The following is a 19801-nucleotide window of genomic DNA, read 5'->3' on the forward strand; positions in this document are numbered from 1 at the left end:
GAAATATAACAGACCAGTAAAATGCATAAATTCATAACATTAAACATGCAATAAGGGTGCTAGCATAGCTCAGTTAGCAGAGCGGGCATCCCTATACTGGTCCCGCCACTGATTCCTGGTCTCTGTGCATGTTTGGTGCATATCTTCAGCCACTCCATCTTTCCAGATCTCCGGTTTCCCTTCAGTTGTCCTATCCCATAAAGGTAAAAAGTTCAAAAAAATTATTTAAAAGAAAAAACATGCAATGATGCCTTTCTTTTCACTATAATAAGACTGTACCAGTATCTGTAGAGACAGTTAGATTGCAAGAAAAGTGTTTGTGGAATCACAAAGTGACCCTAAAAAGCTGATGGACTGTCCAGATTTCAAGTCAGGTTTCAAGCTAAAACGTTTCCTCCCCACAACAGAATAACCGAACCAATTAGCATCATTTCAGAGGAAAGAGGCAGTACTTAGGGTATGGTTTAGTTAAAGTGACTGCAAGTCTGTAAACAATGGCGGCTGGTTAAGATATAGCTTTAGCAACTCCAAAAGAAAAGCAAAGGACCACCAAATGAACATTTCTCACCCCTGTCTTAACCCTTTAAAACCTATCATACCATATTTAATACACAATTTAACGAGACCTCTATCTGATCAACATGATCAATAATGTTCTTATACAGTAAGATAAATTATAAAAAATACCATTCAGTGGGTTATCAGTTGCAAAAAGTGTCTGATGTGGCAAATGTGATACAAATATATATATGTGGACTTTTATGGCAATTTTTCCTTCTTTTTTGATTTCAGTAGGAGGTTAAATAAACATCTCATTTCCGAAAAATGAGAATTTTCTGGCTATTATTTGAGTAATCAGGCTTTAACAAGACTCATTTTGAATACTCCCATTCTCTCACAGTTTGATTATTGTCAAATAAGATTTACATAGACTGAGGTCATCTTGGATTTCCACCAAACAGGACATAGCATAGACTATATTGCCAAAAGTATTCGCTCACCTGCCTTGACTCGCACATGAACTTCAGTGACATCCCACTCTTAATCCATAGGGTTTAATATGACATCGGCCCACCCTTTGCAGCTATAACAGCTTCAACTCTTCTTGGAGGGCTTTCCACAAGGTTTAGGAGTGTGTTTATGGGAATTTTTGACCATTCTTCCAGAAGCCCATTTGTGAGGTCACACACTGATGTCTCCACTCCCCTCAGTCTCCGCTCTGATTCATCCCAAAGGTGTTCTATTGGGTTGAGGTCAGGAATCTGTGCAGGCCAGTCAAGTTCATCCACACCAAACTCTCTCATCCATGTCTTTATGGACCTTGCTTTGTGCACTGGTGCACAGTCATGTTGGAACAGGAAGGGGCCATCCCCAAACTGTTCCCACAAAGTTGGGAGCATGGAATTGTCCAAAATCTCTTGGTATGCTGAAGCATTCAGAGTTCCTTTCATTGGAACTAAGGGGCCAAGCCCAGCTCCTGAAAAACAAGCCCACACCATAATCCCCCCTCCACCAAACTTTACACATGGCACAATGCAGTCAGACAAGTACCGTTCTCCTGGCAACTGCCAAACCCAGACTCGTCCATCAGATTGCCAGATGGAGGAGCACGAATCGTCACTCCAGAGAACGCCTCTCCTCTGCTCTAGAGTCCAGTGGTGGCGTGCTTTACACCACTGCATCCGACGCTTGGCATTGCACTTGGTGATGTATGGCTTGGATGCAGCTGCTCAGCCATGGAAACCCATTCCATGAAGCTCTCTATGCACTGTTTTTGAGCTAATCTGAAGACCACATAAAGTTTGGAGGTCTGTAGTGACTGACTCTGCAGAAAGTTGGCAACCTCTGTGCACTATGTGCCTCAGCAACCGCTGACCCCACTCCGTCATCTTACGTGGCCTACCACTTCATGGCTGAGTTGCTGTTGTTCCCAATCGCTTCCACTTTGTTATAATACCACTGACAGTTGACTGTAGAAAATTTAGGAGCGAGGGAATTTCACAACTGGACTTGCTGCCCAGGTGGCATCCTATCACAGTACCATGCTGGAATTCACTGAGCTCCTGGGAGCGACCCATTCTTTCACAAATGTTTGTAGAAACAGTCTGCATGCCTAGGAGCTTGATTTTATACACCTGTGGCCATGGAAGTGATTGGAACACCTGATTTCAATTATTTGGATGGGTGAGTGAATACTTTTGGCAATATAGTCTATTAGCATCAAACTCAGATGGAGAACATAACAGCACCAGAATTATTCAGCAAAAATATCTCAATCGCCCCCTTGTGGCTGGCTATGGTACAGGGACTGACCTCACTTTTTGAGGCTAAAAATGGCAAATAAAATATATAGAAAATATGTTAATTGGACCAAAATTTCTCTCAAACTAAGATTATTTAAACTTTTGGCCTCCAATGCATCCACCGACTATAAAAACGAAGGAGATCTCTGGTTTTATTCTCTGGCTTTGTTGGAAATGTTCTAAGTAATGTGAGTTCTTGAGAAAAATATCACATAGGCTTAGTCATTTTTTTGTTATCAAAGACATATGAGTTGGAAAATGTAATATATTGCACCTTTAAATGATCAAATAATTCCTGCAAAGATGATCAATCATTACATACTTAGTCACTTTATGAAGCTGTGTGCAGGCGGTGTCTCCCATGCATGATAACTGATATTTAATTAATGACAGATAAATCTTTATTTCCTCTGTGTATTCAGGCCCGTCATCTCTGTGTTGTCATATCAGTGTGTACATTAGTCGTCAGCACATCTTTGCATTAATGTCACCAAGACAAATCCCTGTGCGTTCATTGCGCCATGTGATTAAAGTGATGCTGGTAGTGATGTGCTGCAGGGACGTGGGCAGGGCGATGTGGGTACTTGTGCGTGAGGAGCCCTAAGTTGCAGAGGTTTTTTTCTAATTGAGTCAGGGACTTATGCTGGCAAAGGTAGGCGTGTGAGTGGGGGGGAGACTAATCCCAAGCTGCTGTTGTTTTTCGTGCCTGCTGGCTCAAGATCAAAAACTTAACAGCAATAATCATGCAAAATGTGTGGCTTCACTTCAAAGCCTGCCTCAACTTTGCTCACACCCTTAGCTCGCATTGTTTCATCATTTTTCTACCACTTTTGCTTCTCCTCTCCTTGCTCTCATGTGAGGGATTTTTCCCCCATTAGTGTTCATTTTTTGTCACATGTCAACATTTCATTCTGTGAGGTTTGAAGGCGATCTGATAGGCAGTCCTGACCTTTTTGAAGCTTCACAATGTTAATGCAGTGAAAGGATTAATCACACCTTCACATCAGCTCAAAGTTGAGGTGTTTTTGTCTCACACACCACGCTGAAGGCCGTCGGTTTCTCTCTGACTGCAGTGTGTGGTCGTGGCGGAGTGAGCATCAGCCTCCGCCTGCAGATAGCAGACATGTCAGACGTCAGCAGCGCTCTCAGTGTGAGGATGCCGTGGGCGGTGAGGGTCGCTGAGGCCCATACGTGGCCAAAATGGGCAAATCCCCTCCACGTCAGCCCACGGCCTGTCAGCAGGGACCAACAAGGCTTCCCACTGAAGCTTTAAAGGTGCAGCACATAGCGTTTAAAGAGCAGTAAAAACTCCACCACATTAATGACGCTGGCCCTTTTTACATCTGAACCCACTGCTTTGATTATGCAGCAAAACGCCTTGTACTTAAAACGACCTTTTTATCTGAGAGATAAGACGGCAAACCAAGAAAGATGCAAAGGCTGAGCATTCATGCGTTTCAGTCATTGGTTTAAAAATAAGGTCTTTTTAATCAATGCAGATGTGCTATCTTGACACCATTTGAAGAACAACTAAACACGCCTATAATTTCTGGTTTATGCTTCATCTACTTCAGTTGGTTAGGTTTTATTTTTTCTAAAATACTATCAAGTTTTAATGAGCCTATTTTAAAAGTAGCAAATCCACTAATGTCTGACAAAAACTTTTCTGCTTGTCCTTGTCAGATAAGTTATTTTTTAAACCTAATTTCATGCATTATTTATCAAAATAACTCCACATATTTTAGCCAGTAGATCAGCTTTATTCTAGCTTTGTCATATTGCAACATAAGCGGTGATAGTGATAGTGATAGTAAAATAGATCCATGCATTTTAGATGAAGCAAATGCCCTTGACTGACATGCTTCTGTTATGTTAGGGTGGATGAAGGGCTGAATGAAATTGGAAAAAACTCACAGTAAGATAGTTTTTCTCTCTGTGATGTATATATATATGATGATTTTTTAAAATAAAACCTGATAAATTAAGTGCCTTTTATGCCACTGTTTTAAATTTGTAAACTAGATTAGCACTCGGAGAGCGCAGACCTCCGCCATTAGCCCAATCTCCCAATAGTAAAGAATCCTTAAAAAAAATCCTGAATCCAGATGGTGATCTGGATCACTCCTAAAATCTAATCAGTTCTTCCTTATGCCATTTCTGACATTTCCTGAAAATTTAATCAAAATCCGTCCATAACTTTTTGAGTTATGTTAGTAACAAACTAACTAACAAACAAACTAACAAACCCTGGTGATCACATAACCTCCTTGGCGGGGGTTAAAAAGTATACATTTTTCTCTTTATGGGTCTTTATGTCAATGTGAGGATGTTGAATATGTGTGAGGGTTATCTGTGTAACCCTCTAACAGCGGCTCTGACACTCATAAGGGGGATGAGGATGAGCAGAGACAGAGCAGGTGGATGGAGCGACTCGTCAAGCACTTCTAACGATGTTCAAGGTGAAGTTCAGCGGACGTGTATGCTAACACAGGCGAGCTGCTTTGCCAGTAACACTGCAGCACACACATTTAAGCTGGAAATAAACAATTGGCATGCCCATGCCATTTAGGGTCCATATATTGTAAGCACCAGGATGAGATGCTATTTGTAGCAGTAAACTGATCACCTGGATCGTCCTCATGCAATTTAGCACTTGCTTGAAGGGTCATACCATTGTAGAGATGGTGTTTTGTTGATTTGTATCTATTGAGATGTGCTGCTTTGCCTTTGTGTGCATTGGATGAATGGTTAGGGATAGGCTCTGCTAGCCTTTAGCGCTGCTGTAGCATCAACGTCAGCAACACCGGTAGCTGGACCTCCATTCAGTAGGAGGCACACAGGCTCTGCAGCACAGAGCTCACTTCTCTGGCTTCTGATGGTGGTTTTAGGCAGACTTAAATGCACAACGTAAATGTGAGATTTTAGCTAAAATCCAAAAGCACAGAAGTGGTTGACGTGCACCTGGTCACCTGACAATAAAAAATGAATCTACTAGAGATCACTGTGTCACACAGAGCTTTACACCTTCTTTATCACGGCTCTGTCAATCCTTCACTCAGCTGTTTTGTTGTGTCCAGGTGAGATGGCTATATATACAGTATTGTAGTTTCTAAAACCTCATACTATATCCAGCAATATTTCATCATTATTTCTCAGAAATTTTAAGTAAAGTTCTGCCATTTTTCATATTATTCTGCTCTGTTGAATAAGAATTGAACTGTTGGTTTACATCCTCAACTATACCCCCATGATTACCAGTGGTAGTGCAGCATTGGTCTGCACCTGTAAGCTTGCAGAGAACACACAGAAAGACGTTATTTGTGTATGAGTTTTAAAAAACGTGTATTCTAACTTTAGCTAAACCTAAGGATTATGTCACAGCAGTTACAGGTGCTTTATGGTTGCAGAAAAACAGTAGGTCAAATGGAGGGAAACAGGCCTGATATCTGGGTCAAGGAGAAAATATCCATTTCCATAGAAAAGTGTTCATAGATGCTTTTTGAAGCAGATGTTTATGGTTGTATGTATTGTAGCAGCAAAACTTCTTTCAGTGATTTTCATTGTTTTTCACCTACTAAACAATTAACTTGGATTAACAAAGAGCTGTACAAGGTCAGCTCTCTGTCAGTGTGTAGACTTGTTTATGATCAAACACAAAAACCGTGTGAAGACTCCTAGATTTAATGTCCAGGACATGAAGATACAGCACTAAACTGTGTGTGTGCAGAGATTCATATGCCCAGAGGTTTTCCTTTAGTATAGACCAGTGTCACTCAACCCTGCTCAACCAAAGAGCCAAACTGTTGAAAAATACCTTTGCAAGAGCCACAATCTAAGTGGTGAAAAGTGGCAAAAACAACTTGAAGTAGCAATAAAAATAAGTTAAAGGTGACAAAAATGGCCAAAAAGTGGCATAAAAGTGGTAAATAAATGAGAGAAAAGTGACTAGAATGGGCAAAAAGCAGTAGAGAGTGGTAAAATAGGGCAAAAAAATTGGAAGGAAGTGGTCATTAATGGCAAATGGTAGCTTAAATGGGTAAAAAATGTTGAAAAAGGACAAAATGGATAGAAGTGGCTAAAAGAAGTTGCAAAAATGGGCAAAAAAAGGGAAACAAGTGTTACTTAATGGCAAAAGGTTGCTTAGAAGTGGTGAAAAAATGGTGAAACAGGGCAAAAATGGGATGAAAGTGGCAAAAAGAAGTGGCAAAAATGGGAAGAAATAGGAAAAAAGGGGTACTTAATGGCAAAAGGTAGCTTAAATGGGTGAAAAGTGGCAAAAAATGGTGAAAAAGGCAAAAAATGGGATAAATGTGGCAAAATGGGAGAATTAACTTTTAAATTTAAGCCTTCTGTATAAATCTGGTAAACAAACTAGGTTAATTAAAATGATTAATTTCTGACATCATATTTTCCTTTTTAAGGTTTTCTGGGGGAATAATATTTCAAATTAAGACATAAAAGAGCAACAAATCATCACAAAAAGGCCACATGTGGCTCCAGAGCCACACGTTGAGTATCACTGGTATAGACGATCCGTTTCTCCCTGAGGTATACAGTGATGTTGACCCACTGAGCTGACAGTGTGTATAGCTCAGGAAACTGAAAACTACTGAACTCAAAGGCATAAACATAGTCCAGAACTTTCTGATGAAACAAGTCACAAGCAAACTTTCTGATACCAGTTAGGCTCTGCTCACATTCGTATCATCACTGTACACAAAAACCAAACTGGTCTGTTGCCAGCAGCTTTCATTTCAGGTATTGGTTTCCCTTAAAATGAAAAATTATTAAAGGTTAAGTCCATAAAAGTGAAAGCATGGGGATTCTGATAAAATGCCACTCAAACAGTATTAGCAAGAGAGAAATTAACAGCGTACTCATCTCTGCTGATATTTTACTGCTGACTAAACGGGTGTGATTCAGACTTTCTCAAAGACACGTCGACTTAAAAGTCTAAACGCTGTTTGACACATCTTTCTTTTGGAGACATTTTATTGAAGACGTTTGTGTTACAGTAGAGTCTTTTACACCACAAGGCCGCTCGCTCTGTCGCAGGGTGAGCCCACTTTAGAGGAGGATGAGTCAACGTGTGTCACGACTGTGATAGTACGAGGATTCAGCCATTCAGCACAATGGCTTACATATGTCATCAAGCTTTGTGGATAAGAAAGGTGCACGCTGGCAGCAAGGTCATCTGTCACATCACATCATCTGTTTATTTGAGTCTATGTTAATCAGCTTTAAATATTAGTGAACTGGGTCAAATGAACTTAAACATCTTAACCTTTGAACAGAAATAAACCAGTATTGCATCATGATAGAACAATTTTAGTTATCTTCAACAAGATGATTTTACCTTTAGGTTAACTGGCTAAAATTCCCAGAAGCCCACTGAAGCTCTAGTTTGTCTGAACAATTTATTACACTGAAATATTCCACACATAAACAGCTTTATTAAAAATAACAAAATAACACAATCGCATGTTGAACTTTAATGGCTGTTTATGATTTATTAAAGATGACTCGTTCCTTTTGCACGGCGAACAAAGCTAGAGTATTTTCATGCAGAGACTTCTGGGTAAACGTAGGGATAATGATGAATCTACAGACCACATAATTATATGACGGGTCATATCTCAGCCTCACCTGTGCAGAGATGGATAGAGAGAGATGCTTCCTCTTGCCACTTCCTTCCTGTTTCAGAGAGTGTTTTTCTGTAGCTGCTTGTTTTTGTGTTGATGTGAATGGCGAGGGGTAATGGTCGGCAGGGGCTTGAAAATATTTGCATCTGAAAAAAGAGGCTTGTCAGAAAAACCTGCTGTGAATCCCCGCTTTTAAGGCCCCCTTGTTTTTTGAATGCATGACTTTTAATTGTAACTAAGGCTGTCATGACACCACGTTTTTTAAACTTCAGTACACTTCTAGTGAAAATCAAATTATATCAATACCTGTTTTGATACCATGTCAACAAAATGAGGCTAAGGCACCCACTATTGGGACATCCCTTCTTTTTAAAGCCTAACTGAGCCTCAAAGTTTGGGATGAAGTGCCTGGAGTTTTTTTCTTAAATGCTATAAGAACACCTCTAGAATATTTTCACCTGTAGAATGCATTAGAACTAAAAACTAAAGACGATGCATCATTTCAGTGGATGATAATTTACTCTGAAGTTACTGCGCAACAAATCTGCCTCTGTAAGAAAGGCAGTAATGCACTTTAACAGTTTTTTCCACATCTTTTCTTCAGTGATAATCATTTATCATCAACATCATAGCATGGCAGCGAAATTTCACGGTGCATCAAAACATAAAAATGCGTTGCTAGCTCAGTCTTGTTATGACAAAGATATCTGCGGAGAAGAATTAGTTCTTTATTAACTTCCTACAGCCTTGTTTTCTCATGGATTATCTCATAAAAGTGCGTTATGTGCATTACGTTATGTGCCAGCTAGAAAAAGGGAAGCCTTCTCAAAATGATATTTCTGTTTCCCTTTTTCACATTTACCTGCCTCCTTGTTTATGCTCTATGCATGCATGAAAATAGATCAGTGCATTTTGAACCCTACAACCATGAATACCCTCATACTAACGTGCATCTATTATGTTGTATTAATACACTAGAGGTTGTCGTCTCTCACTGAGCTACTTTGATGCTGCTCCATCTGTCCATTAGAGTGAAGAAAGAACGGCCCGTCCATAGCGGTCTGTCTTTGTGCCCAGGTGAGCTAAAATCATTTTGGATTTTCTAATAATTCACTCATTATTCATTTAGATTGAATCAGAAAACTTGATTCAACTCTTTCAAATGTTTTTTATTCCTTGTGTTTGCTACTCTGGGTTGAACTGCTGGCTGCATTGCTCCACACTGCCCCATGATTGGCAGTGATATTGCATCGTTTGATCTTATCCGTAAGTTTCACGAGAAAGGGTGAAAAACTGGTTACAACATTCTGAAACCAGCTGTCTGTGACTTGGCAAGCTGAGTCACTATAGTGAATCATTTCAGATGTTGCAACTGCTGCCAGTGACGTTCTAAAACCATCTCAGGTCTGAACTGGGCTTTAAACATGAAGATTAACTTGATTCTAGTGGTTGATGATGTCAGGTGGTACCAGCTAAGCCAATAGAAAAATTCAGCTGCAGTCAGCTCAAAAGAGAGTTGGTCCTAAATTATTAATAAACATAACTATACAGCTGATTAAAAGTTGTCTGATGATTTAGTTAAACTTTTATTACAAAGATTTGAAGGCTAACTGCTCCACTGTCCCTCTCTCTTTTGCCGCAGCAGCTTTTGGCTGAGAATTTGACTCAAGATCTGAACATTTTTTAAGCTTCTTTGCGTTTTAACATTATCAGATGGGGTTACTTTAGAGCTTTTATGCAGTTGACAGACAAACCAGGAAGAGAGAGAGCAGGGAATGACATATGCAGAAGGAGCCAAAGGCTCGGTTTAAGAACAGTCTGGAAAATGGCTGAACTTTCTGGGGAGAGATTTTGTGGGTTGGTTAGGAACTTGAACATAAACATGATGTTAGCTCACCAAGGCAGAGACAGACCCCTACAGCAGAACAGCTGGGCAGAGAGCAGACCAGGACTGAATGTCAGTTACAAGGTCCGTGTAAAACTGTGCCCACTGGTGGAGGATTTTTTTAACGTCCGCTCCAACATAATGGGAACAAAGCTGTGTGGGAAATCATGATGATACATATGGATCAATACATAAAGCAAGCCTTCAGTATCAACGACAGTGACAACAGCAGAAGTGATCTTTGACTCAAACTTCTCTGAGAACCGTGAAGTCATCAGGAGAGAAAATAACTTTCTTGGACTCATGTGATGTGTCCTTTTCAGCTCTTGAACGTGACACATTCCCAGACTGTATCTCCATGCAGGGGATTTCGACTTAAGTAGTAGTAGACGAGTGTGAAGGCAGCAGATTTCCACGCTGGCACATTTGCAGGCAGCAGGGCCCCTATAGCTGTTTGAGCCATCCACACTCTGCAGTAAAGTTTCACACACATAAACAGAGTGGAGGAACACTGCAGTCTCTATCTGTATGTCACATAACCTCCGCCTACGCTCACTACGCCCACACACATCCTTGCCCAAAACGCCCACACCAGTGTAATCTGTGTGCAAAGACACACACTCACACACACACATCGCCCCTATACACACTCCCCGCCCACGCAGGCACACACGTGTTCAGTCAGACATAAGCCGCTCATACCATCCCACACTTTCTCAACAGACACAAAGTAAGACTCTGCAAACACACCGGCTCCTGCCTGCAGATTCACACATTAACTCGCTCAATTCACACCAGCCACAGCCTCATGTAGGGCTGGGCAACACCGCAAGATTTTAAGATAGATCAGTATGATACAGGTTCAGACAATATCATTAATATCTACATGGTTGATGTTAATTTAAAGGAAAAGGATAGCTGGTCTGGTGCTCAGTGAACAGACTGTTTATGCTTAAAGAGCACGAGCTAATCTGTTTGGGGATGGTTAATTGTAATTTATTTGTTTTGTTACATTTAGGGGCATTGATATTATAAAATTAACATTTTATTGTATCTGTAAGAAATTCTAGACCCACAGTAATGGGCAATTTATGGCTTTTCATCTTCAAAAATACACCAGCACATTGCTCAGTTGCCCACATATATCAACAATTTCTGTTGCCAGTGCATTGCTGCAGTTTAGACAGTACTTTCTCTCTTTTAGTTAAAATATAGCTGAAGTTTCTGTACATTTTGATACCAAAAATCATTGAAATAGTAAGATTTGAGCATTTTAAAGCTGTCTGCAGCAGGAGCAGAGCCAGAAGTGTTTAATACCTGGAGCTTAGCCCAAGGGTCCTGGGGTATGCCTCCCCATCGAGCAGTTGTATACACTATTTTTAAGCAATATTTAGTACATATTTAGATTTAAAACACCAACAAATACACATATTTTATGTTGCCTTTCCACCTTTAAAAGCATCCTTTACAGCCAGCATAATTTATTTAAAATGGTATTTTTCTCAGTGTGCCAATCATTCTAAAACTATAATACACTGTATTTAAGATCACTTATTTTCACTTCTTCTATTTAAAAAGAGCAGAGTTTTACATAACATAAAGGGTATGAGTTTAGTGTAAAAGTTTATGATTAGCACTATTCATTTAAAAAAAGCAACATTAGCTTACATAGCTAAAGCTAACATTGCTAAGGTTAACATTGGTATGTTACCTACAGAGTTTGCGTTGCAACCTTAGCTTCACCATGTTTGCTTAAGATAACGTTGCTACGTTGCTTACATAGTCACATTAACTACATATCTACTGTAGCTATGTTAGCTTTTGCTATGTAGCTAAAGCTAACAGAGCCAAAGCTAATAAAGCTACATTAGCTTACATAGCTAAAACTTACATTGCTAAGATTAACATAGCTGTGGTACCCACACAGCTCATAGTGCTACATTAGCTTTCACTATGTTTGTTTAAGCAAATGTTGCTACATTGGCTTACATGCTAACATTAACTTCATATCTACCAAAGCTACTTTAGCCTTTGCTACATAGCTAAAGCTTACATGGCTTAGGTTAACATAGCTGTGTTACCTACACAGCTTATAGTGCTGTATTAGCTTTCACTATGTTTGCTTAAGCTAGTGTTGCTACAATGGCTTACATGCTAACATTAACTTCATAGCTACCAAAGCTACTTTAGCCTTTGCTACATAGCTAAAGCTTACAAAGTTAAAGCAAATGAAGCTACATTAGCTTACATAGCTGAAGCACACATATCTAAGGTTATCATCACAATGTTACCAACACAGCTTGCGTTGCGACCTTAGCTTTTACTATGTTTGCTTAAGCTAACGTTGCTAAGCTGGACATTGCTAACGTTGCATAATCACATCAGTTACATAGCCAGAGCTAATGATGATACATTAGCTTACGTAGTTAAAGCTAACATTGCTAAGGTTCATGTAGCCTACACAGCTTTTGTTGCAACCTTAGCTTTCACTTTGGGTGCTTAAGCTAACATTGCTACACTGGCTTACATACTAACATCAACTACATATCTACCATAGCTATGTTAGCTTTTGCTACGCAGCTAAAGCTAGGTGAACCACTGTTAATGTAACTACTTCTAAAACAGGAAATTTGTTGTGCTGGCAGATTACCTCCATCCTGACAGTGGTGGTGTGTCTCACAGTAGCACTGTGATTAAATGCAACCCCTGACAAATAAACTGATAAATAAAAAACTTACCTGGCATCGAGGTGATCGCTATCACAAATTACTCAGTCCTGCAGACTTCCTACTACTCATCTAGACCACTGGTTCTTAACTGGTCTAGCCTTAGGACCCAACACTGTCTTAAATGAAAAATTCTCCACAAACCATGCTTATCTAGTGAAAAATGTTGTTTGGATCTTGAATAAAACAAGAGATGGGAAAGAATTTGAAAAACTCCATTACCATGGGAAAAGCAGCTTTGTTATCACAGGAAAATGAGATAAATGAGTTACAATATTGTGGAAAATTTTAAATTGACCCATTATCCTAGTAGAACAGAATTAAATAAATGTATTGATGCATATTCATTAAGGACTTCAGTACTTCATAGACTTTTCACACCATTTTTTTTGTAGATGCACATTTATTACCCACTGAAAACAGCTCCACAGCCCACTTTTTCGGTCTCTACAACCAGCTGAGAACCACCGGTCGAGACAGATGAGGAGAGGCTGCCTCTTTAACAGCTTTTCTCCCTTGTCTTGTCATAAACATGCTTTTAATGGGAATGCTGATTACTCCTAAGCTTGAGGAGTAAGTGACTGAGTAAGGAGTAAGGAGTAAGCCAAACTGAAGAGCCAAAAGACCGGCTCTTGACATCAAGCTGAGCCAGTTTATTTTAAAATGCCACTACTTTCAGGGCTTAAGAGAGGCGTTAGATTGGATCTTTTTCTATCCAATTTGGACAGTTTGTACAGCCATAGAAAACTGTACCACTTTGGTTGAGCTTCTCTGAGAGAATCACATCAGCGCTTATAATTCTGGTATTTCCACAGCCATTCATTATTTTGTTATGGAAAAAATATCCATGTATAAATCATGTATCGCCATTCATCTTAAAATTTCTAGATCTGAGTTTTGGTCCATATTTCCCAACCCTATTCTCATACATTATCACAAAACAAATGTGCTTTCATAGAAAGAAAAACCTACTCGTCTGCTTTGACTTCTTTCTGGACAGATTTTTTTAGATTTCACAACATTTTTTTCCCTCTCTGTGAAGTCACATCCACGCCCGTCTAAAATCCGTCTGCCACCCAAAAATGGCATCACAGCGCTGGGTGGAGACGACAATAGGAGGCACCAAACTCTCTCATTTTTTATCATCTGCTTTTCGGCATCACAGTCATTCTGTAACCCATATTCCCTCCAAATGAAAAGGGACACTCCATGACAAGCACTACCACCGCCTGGAGACTGAATCATGCCGCTCTGTTGTTCCTCCTTTCTTTTTTTTTCTCTCCTTGCAAAAGAGGAACTTGGATGAAAAGAGCTGCTTTTTTAGAGCGCAAAGTGTTGAGGATGTGGGTTGGTGGGAAGGGGAGGGAGGAGACAGAGGGGAGGGAGAAGGGGAGCAGAGCAGCGTGGGCGTTCTGACAGGGCGAGGGGCTGACAGGCCCAGGCGTGGGCGTGTCATTGAAATGTGTTTCTACTCCGGGGGGGAAGAAGAAGAAGTTGCAGGGAAAAAGAAAAGGAGAAGAAGAGGAAAAAGAGAGAGAGGTATGCCGCTGCAGAAATTAAACGAACAGGCGTCTCCTGAAAAGTGAAATATGAAGAGGCTCGTTGCCAAATGAGATACATCCACTGTGGGGAGGGTTCGGCGGGGAGGGGAGGACACACAGACAGTGAAAAAATAAAAAGTGACGCCTACTCCTCGGGAATGATTGACAGCTCGACATGAAAGCAGATTGCTGCTGTCGTGTGAAAACCTTGTAACTCTTGCTCTTGGCGGTTTTTAATATTTTTAGGACTAAATTGAAGGATGATGGGGCGGGGGGTGTTTGGGGTAAAACCTGATCAGTTGAATACAAAACAAAACTGGATTTCTGCTTCTGCAAAGAAAGGTGAATATATTTACTAGTCTACATGGAGAAAGGTGAATCTGATGTGCAAAGTTTTCATCAAAATAACTGCTGTTTGATCTGATATTCTGACTTAAAATTAGATCATTCAGAATTAGGGATTTTTCTTCTGCATAGATTTTTCATAATTTATCCACAGATCTAGCAGTTTCCTGAGATTTCCATCGGTTCCTGTCAAAAAGCAGCACCTTTAGATGAAAATATGTCATAAAATCCAGGCATGAGAGGTAATTTTGAAGAATAATTTTGGGGTTTTTACACCTTTATTCAGCTAGGACTATGGTTGTCGTTGGAAACCAGGGAGAAAGAGTGAGAAATGACATGCAGGAGAGGAACCACAGGGTGGATCTGAACCTCTGTGCATGGGGCATGCTGGATTAGCCACAAGGCTAGCAGTGGCCCAAGCTTGTTTAAAACGCTTTCATGTAGAGAGCTGTCAGTGTCTACTAATACAGGGGTGAGCAACAGGTGGCTCAGGGGCCCCCTCACTCAATGTGCCCCCCAGAGTCAATTTCAAATAGCAGTACATTATGAATTTAAAGAAAACATGATAATATAATTATTTTTCTTAAAATATTTCATTACTAGATTAGTACAGGGGTTCCCAAGCTTTTAAGACTGTGACCACCAAAATAATGGCATCAGAGATCAGGGACCCTTACCTTCCCTTAAGGGGGGATAAGGGAACAAAGCATCATGTACAAAACTTGCATTTTAGTTAGTTTTTATGGCTTTAACTTACATTCAATCACAAATATAACTTGACAACTATGTTTTTATTTTAAATTAAACTCGTTCTAACAATTTATTTAATAAACAATTAAATTTATACGTTGAAATCATATTAAATTTTTCTTTGTTTTTGGAAAGCATCCCGCGACCCCCCTTCACTGTCTCACGACCCCCCTGGGGGTACCGACCCCCACTTTGGGAACCACTGGATTAGTATATATAATTGGCTGTAATTTTTCTGTAAAACTTTTCATATGCATCATTTAATGTGTGTGTAAAAAATAAGTGTGCAAGTAAAATTCATTCTGGTATTCAGCTAATTTATTGATAATCATGCTGGCTGTTTTAGTTAGTGTTGATAATTATCAGAAATCGAGTACAGCTGAGTCTGACTGCAGCTTCCTGTCCTGATGATGTTGCCGTACACACCCAGAGAATCATGAATATCATAAAATCTGCTCTGATGTTACTGTGTCCATCTTTGAACTGCAAAGACGTGAGCGTGGCTTAGATCTTTTATCCATAATGTCTGTTAATGCATTTCCCAAAATGGTGAGCTCTTCCTTTAAGGGAGCTTTTATTTGAATTTGCGGGAATTTTTTGTGCAACTTTGGCTCCCAAACTTGAGGTGACTTTTGTCTTCTGTGAAAACAATCATGTAAATAAACTCTCCCCGGAGAAAAGAGGCAACTGGAGCTTTTAAAAAACCAAGCTGTGGCGTACAGTTTTCTAAACTGGGGAACTGGGACTTGTGGGAACAGGCAGCCTGGGTGTCGACCTACCTCACCATGTGGGTGGACATCCTATTTCCTGCCGGCGCTCTCGTTTTAATTTGTTCTAGTTTGGTTCTTGTTAGATATCGAGTGCAGTGTGTGTGTAGGTGAGGGGGAGGGAGGGCGGACTTAAGTGGGTGAGGATGGAGGTCAAATGAGAGAAATGCTGGACTGATATTCCGTCTTCTTTCTCTGCTTTTTTCAGGAATTGATTTGATCCCCGTCTGCTCAGAGGCTGATCCATGGGAGCGCCATAAGAAGGTCATATCTACATAATAACACTCACACAGAGCAGCCAGACGTGGATTTAGAGGCTGGAGGTGGGCGGTTAGGAATCCTACCTGCCTACCTGCTCCATGTGTGCGTTTGGAAAACACATCATTAGTATTTGCATGAAAGTTTATTCCCAACAAAACTAACTGATCTCAACTCTGGAGCTTTTAACTAGATATTTCATGATCTTTATGCAACAACTACAAATGAGAAATTCATATTAACAGCATGGATGGGCAACTTTGGTTATTAGAAAGGCCATACCATTTTTTTCTCACTACCTCAGGGCCAAATTTTTACAAATTGCATGATACTCTTGGTTTAACTGTTAAAATTACCTAAACTTTTAAGGAACAGATGCATAGCTTTCATCATAATTCAAATAGTAGTACCTAATTTAATCAGCTGTGACACTGTGTAAAATGTAAATAAAAACAGAAACATGAACCAATATTTTATTCACAGTGAAACAAAAAATATCAGATGTTAAAACTGAGACCTTTCATCATTTCATGAAAAAGGTAGCTTATATTGAATTTCATGGCATTTCAAAAATGTAGGGGCAGGGCCATGTTTAATCACCTTGATTCACCACATGAGCTGTGGCTGTGAGTAGTGGTCAAAAGCAGCTGTAAATACCGTAACTCTTCCATTATTTATCTCTAAAATGTTAACAGCTTATTTCTTACAACTCTACTTTTTGCGCATATCTGATTTTCGATGTATTGCTTATACAACCTCAATTCCAGAAATGTTAGGATGCTGTGAAATGTGAATTAAAAACAGAAACAATGATTGTCAAATCTCATAAACTCAGATTTTATTCACAATAAACATATCAGATGTTTAAGCTGTGAGATGTTACTATTTCGTGAAAAATAGTAGCTTATTTGGATCTCAAAAAAAGTAGGGACAGGGCCATGTTTACCATTGTGTCGCTTTCTGTTTCGATTCACCTTGATCATAAAAGTGAGCTGTGGCAGTGGATAGTGGTCAAAAGCAGCTGTAAATACCGTTAACGCTTCAATTATCTATCTCTTCTTTTTTTAAGATTTATGTCTGGGCTTTTTATGCCTTTATAACCCTAACCCTATATAAATGGCATTGCAGGACGAATACAAATTGTAAAATCCTCCTTTATGCAGATGATGCCATTTTATACTCTACTGCAGGGTTTTTAACTGTTTATTGCCCAAGGCACACCTTAGATCAAGCTTAAATTTCAAGGCACATCAAATCTGTACAAAATTGCCCATTTAAAACATGTTACAGTAAATCAAGTGTATTGCATTAGTTAAGGCTGGCCAAAGTTGAGCACTGCTATGTAACTTAGATCAGCTGGTCTTATGCAAGCCCTCATCAGCTGACAACCAGCTGATTTGCTTTGAAGCACACTATTAGCTAATTTCACTCATGCTGCCATAGTTAAGCTGCTTTTTACAACCCTCCTCCACCCCAGCTCCTCCTTCACAGAACACAGCCACATATGAATAAGAACAATAAGTGCAAATTTACAACTTTCAACAATTTTTTGTGGTTGTACAAATTGCCATGGCACACCAAGACTTGGCTCAAGGCGCTCCAGTGTGGGGCTAATTGTTGGGTAGGAACAGTTTTTAGGTCCCCAGCAAGCCAAACTAAAGAAGCGTATGAGTTCTGAACATGCTTATTCAATTTGATTTGAAAGTGGAGTAAGATTCCTCAAAAGTAAATGCTCCAGAATAGTTACAAACCAAATCTTTTTTTTCTTGCTTTTGGATATTTTCAAGGTTGTTCTACCTTTAAGTGTCAGCATAATATTCCTGCAGGATTTAGTACTCCAGCATAATCTGCAGTTTGCTTTGATATTTGTTTTACTTTCCTTCTGAAATTAATTAGAGGATCTGAAAAGCGAGCAGTCCCACCCCATCCACCCCCACAATGACACACACACGCTAACGCAGAAACACACAAACACTGCAAACACTAGTTTTCTCTTTATTTGGCTTTTTGCAGACACTAAATGAGCTGCAGTGTTTGGTGTAAATTGTTCTTTTCTGTTTCAGCTGCTGTTCAGGGTGTGATGGTGGTAGTAGTGGGAGGGCGTGAGGGGGGGAGGTTTGGGAGGCGGGTGGGTTTGACAAAAGCCGTTTTGGTTTGGTCCTCAGGGAGTTAAACTGGTGGCGGCTGGCCTAATTCCCTAAAATAGCTCATTGATGGGGAATCAGACGGAGGGGAAGCGATCGCGTGGAGATTTGAGCGCTGAGGGCGTCAGGAGAGATGCAGCTTTAGTTTTACTTTTCTGAGCTTTAATTTATATAAAAATACAAAAGTTTTACTAAAAGTTTCTGTGCTGGCATGCTGCTTATCATTAGCTGTTTAGCTCCCACCTATGAAGAATTTCTTGCCCTTCTCTTTGCAAACAGCAGCATTATTGACCCAAACATATCATAATTTAACTGTCCATGCTTTTGTAGATTTTCATGGTAGCGGTGGTGTCAGGTATACTTTAGATATAGCCATCTGTAAACATCACTGAGGCTAAGTTCTGGGTTGAACTTGTCTAATTTTAGCGATTTAAATAGTGTTCTTATGGTGTGTAAGGGTCAGACGAAGTGGTTCTCAAATGGCATGGCAAGGCACACTGGTGTGCCTTAAAACAAGTCTAGATATACCATGAAAATTTGCACCACCATATTTTATCGCTAAAACAACTAGAGACACTCTAACACATGTTAAAGAGGCTATATGTGCATGGTGTGCCTTGAGATTTTGGCTCAATCTTAGGTGTGCCATTGGCAAATAAAGTTTGAAAACCACTGGTCTAACATGACAAAAACGTACAGTTTGACCTTCCAGGGTCCCTCCAGAAAAACTCACACTTCGGACCCTTGGGGCCCAAACAGATCCCTTTAGAAAAAGCGCTATAAAAATCATATTAATCAATATTTTTTCCACTTTCAGAGCTTGAATCTTTTTATCAACTTCAGCCCTAATCAGTTTTATTCATTTTCTAAATATATTTTACATTTTTATATCATTTTTTGTCATAATAGCGCCTCCTATTTTATCAAAAACATTGCAAAATATAAACTATGAAATGCAGAGTAAAATGTTTGGGGTGAAGTTTTTAAAGCCTTGTGTATGTCAGTAAGTTATAAGAACACTGATTTTATTGTATTTTTTTCCGCAGTACAGGTTTATATCAAAAAGTCACTCAAAGGACCCTTGGAACCAAAACGGGTCCCTGCAAAAAAGTTCTAAAAAAATCATATAAATTAACATTTTTCCCACTTTCACAGCTGAAATCTTTTAATTACCTTCAATCCTAATCAGAACTATAAAGTTTTATTTATTTTTAAAATATTTAATATATTTAAAAGAACCCAGTTGGGTCTCAGGGTCCCCAGAGTTTAAAAATAATTTCTCCATTATATTTGGAGCTGCACTGCCATGTATTGTTCATTGGTTGCTGCCGATGTGATGGTTACATGACTGAAAGCTATTGGTTAGCCTTTTTAAAGAAACGGTATGTCGAATATTTGTGCTGAAATATCTAGATTGTCTAAAAAGTCACCATTCCTTTG

The 19801-nt window shown here is 39.6% G+C and overlaps 1 protein-coding gene across 1 annotated transcript in view; it reads left to right on the forward strand.

Moving 5' to 3' along the window:
- Positions 1 to 8987: 8987 nt before the first annotated feature.
- LOC121505986 (NGFI-A-binding protein 1-like) overlaps positions 8988 to 19801 on the forward strand; it is a 39937-nt gene continuing 29123 nt past the window's right edge. Inside the window, exons 1-2 of the mRNA XM_041781449.1 lie at positions 8988 to 9022; positions 16168 to 16223. The gene's annotated coding sequence lies outside the window, so the exon portion shown is untranslated. The remainder of the gene's footprint in view (positions 9023 to 16167; positions 16224 to 19801) is intronic.

Source organism: Cheilinus undulatus, linkage group 24 (genome assembly GCF_018320785.1).
Source record: "Cheilinus undulatus linkage group 24, ASM1832078v1, whole genome shotgun sequence".
In the NCBI taxonomy this organism is placed as follows: Eukaryota; Metazoa; Chordata; class Actinopteri; order Labriformes; family Labridae; genus Cheilinus; species Cheilinus undulatus.